We start from the raw sequence: 3,269 nt of genomic DNA on the forward strand, positions 1-3,269 counted from the left end.
ATGGGTGAAACCTTCAACAGAACCTTCTTGCCAACCATGTAGGACACATCCTGAACCTTCCTATCAGCATAGCTCTTCTGCCTCGGCTGCGCTATGCGAAGCCTCTCCTGAATCACCTTCACCTTTTCTAAAGCATCCTGTACCAGGTCTATCCCCAATAGCCTAGCCTCACCGGGCTCGAACCAACCAACTGGAGATCTATACTGCCTCTCATACAAAGCCTCATATGGAGCCATCGGAATACTCGACCGGTAGCTGTTGTTATAAGCAAACTCTGCAAGTGGTAGAAATTGATCCCATGACCCTCCGAAATCAATGACACAATCATGCAACATGTCCTCCAATATCTGAATAGTGTGCTCAGACTACCCATCCATCTGAGGGTGAAAAGCTGTGCTCAACTCAACCTAAGTGCCCAACTCTCGCTGCACAGACCTCCAAAACTGCAATGTAAATTGAGTGCCCCTATCTGAAATGATGGAAATTGGGACATCATGCAAACGAACAATCTCCCGGATATACATCTCAGCCAACCGCTCTAAAGAATAGGTAGTACACACAGGAATGAAGTACGCGGACTTGGTCAGCCAATCCACAATCACCCAAATAGCATCGAACTTCCTCAAAGTTTGTGGAAGTCCAACTACAAAGTCCATAGTGATCCTCTCCCACTTCCACTCGCGAATATCTATCCGTTGAAGCAAGCCACCCGGTTTCTGATGCTCATATTTCACCTGCTGGCAATTGAGACACCGAGCTATAAATCCTACAATATCTTTCTTTATTCTCCTCTACCACTAGTGCTGCCTCAAATCCTGATACATCTTCGCGGCACCCGGATGAATGGAATACCGTGAGCTATGGGCCTCCTCCAGAATCAACTCCCGAAGCCCATCCATATTGGGCATACAAATCAGGCCCTGCATCCTCAACACCCCATCATCACCAATGGTCACATCTCTGGAATCATCGTGCCGAACTCTGTCCTTAAGGACAAGCAAATGCGGATCATCATACTGGCGCTCTCTGATGCGATCATATAAGGAAGACCGAGAAACCACACAAGCTAATACCCGACTGGGCTCCAAAATATCTAACCTCACGAACAGATTGGCCAAGGCCTACACATCAACTGCAAGAGGTCTCTCCCCACCTGGAATATATGCCAAACTCCCTATACTCACTGCCTTTCGGCTCAAAGCATCAGCCACCACATTGGCCTTTCCCGGATGGTTCAATATAGTGATATCTTAATCCTTAAGCAACTCCAACCATCTCCACTGCCTCAAATTAAGATCCTTCTGTTTGAACAAGTGCTGGAGGTTATGATGATTAGTGAACAACTCACAAGACACATTATACAAGTAATGTCTCCAAATCTTCAACGCGTGAACTATGGCAGCCAACTCCAAATCATAAACGGGGTAGTTCTTCTCATGGGACTTTAACTGACGAGAAGCATAAGCAATAACTCTACCCTTCTGCATCAAAACACAACCAATACCAACTATCGAAGCATCACCATGCACGATATATGAACCTGAAGCTGATGGCAAAACTAACACTGGAGCTATGGTCAAAGCTGTCTTGAGCTTCTAAAAGCTCTCCTCACACTCGTTCGACCATACAAATGAATCACCCTTCTAAGTCAACTTGGTCAAGGGAGATGCGATAGATGAGAATCCTGAACAAACAGGCGATAATAGCCTGCCAAACCAAGAAAGCTGCAAATCTCTATGGCTGAGGATGGTCTGGGCCAACTCTGAACCGCCTCTATCTTCTTCGGATCAACCTAAATACTCTCACTGGACACCACGTACCCCAAGAAAGCCACTGAACTAAGCCAAAACTCACACTTGGAGAATTTTGCATAAAGCTTCTCCTCCCTCAATCTCTGCAACACAACTCTCAAATGCTCCACGTGTTCCTCCTGACTACGCGAATACACCAGAATATCATCAATGAAGACTATGACAAATGAGTCGAGATTAGGCTGAAACACGATGTTCATTAAATACATGAACGCTGCTAGGGCATTGGTCAGCCTAAAAGACATCACCAAGAACTCATAATGACCATATCGGGTCTTGAAAGCTATTTTATGAATATCCAAGTCCCTGATCTTCAATTGGTGATAACCTGAACGGAGATTGATCTTGGAGAACACTCTCGCTCCCTGAAGCTAGTCGAATTAAATCATCAATGCAAGGTAAAGGATACTTGTTCATAATTGTTACCTTGTTCAATTGCCTATAATCAATGCACATCCTCATAGTGTCATCCTTCTTCTTCACAAATAGAACCGGCGCACCCCAAAGTTACATACTAGGCCGAATGAACCCTTTATTAAGGAGTTCCTGAAGCTGCTCCTTTAATTCCTTCAACTCCGCTGGTGCCATACAATACGACAGAATAGAAATGGGCTAAGTTCCCGGCACCAGGTCAATATCAAAATCAATATCCCTGTCCGGTGGCATGCCCGGTAGGTCTGCAGGAAACACATCAGGAAAATCCCTCACAACTAGAACAGAATAAATACTGGGAGTCTCTGCACCGACATCCCTCACAAAGGATAGATACAAAAGACAACCCTTCCCAACCATACGATGGGAATTCAAGAATGAGATCACATTACTGGGAACATAATCAGTCACACCTCGCCACTTAATCCATGGAACACCTGGTATAGCTGATATGACTGTCTTAGCATGACAATCTAGAATAGCACGACACAGAGATAGCCAATCCATGCCCAAAATGACATCAAAATCCACCATATACAATAATAAAAGATCCACACGGGTCTCTAGACCCCCAATAGCCACCACACACGACCGGTACACACGGTCTACAACAACAGTATCTCCCACCGGGGTAGATACATGAACAGTTGAAGCAAGAAACTCATGGGGCATACCCAGATAATGAGCAAAGTATGATGACACATAAGAAAAGGTGGAACCGAGATCAAATAATACAGAGACATCTCTGTGGCAGACTGAAACAATACCTGTAATAACAACATCTGAAGCAATAGCATCGGGTCTGCCCGGAAGTGCATAGAAACGGTCCTGACCACCACCTGATCGACCTTCCCCTCTAGGGCGACCCTTAGTTGACTGGCGGGTGATGGTAAAGTAAGTGGCGCTGAAGCCGATGATTGATTCACTCGCACGCCTCAAACTAGAACCAACATAGCAAATAACTGTGCAATCAACTAATTAATAGTGGACTCCCCCACTTGGCTCGAAGCTATAGACCAAAACATA

Source organism: Nicotiana tabacum, chromosome 7 (genome assembly GCF_000715075.1).
Source record: "Nicotiana tabacum cultivar K326 chromosome 7, ASM71507v2, whole genome shotgun sequence".
NCBI classification, from domain to species: Eukaryota; Viridiplantae; Streptophyta; class Magnoliopsida; order Solanales; family Solanaceae; genus Nicotiana; species Nicotiana tabacum.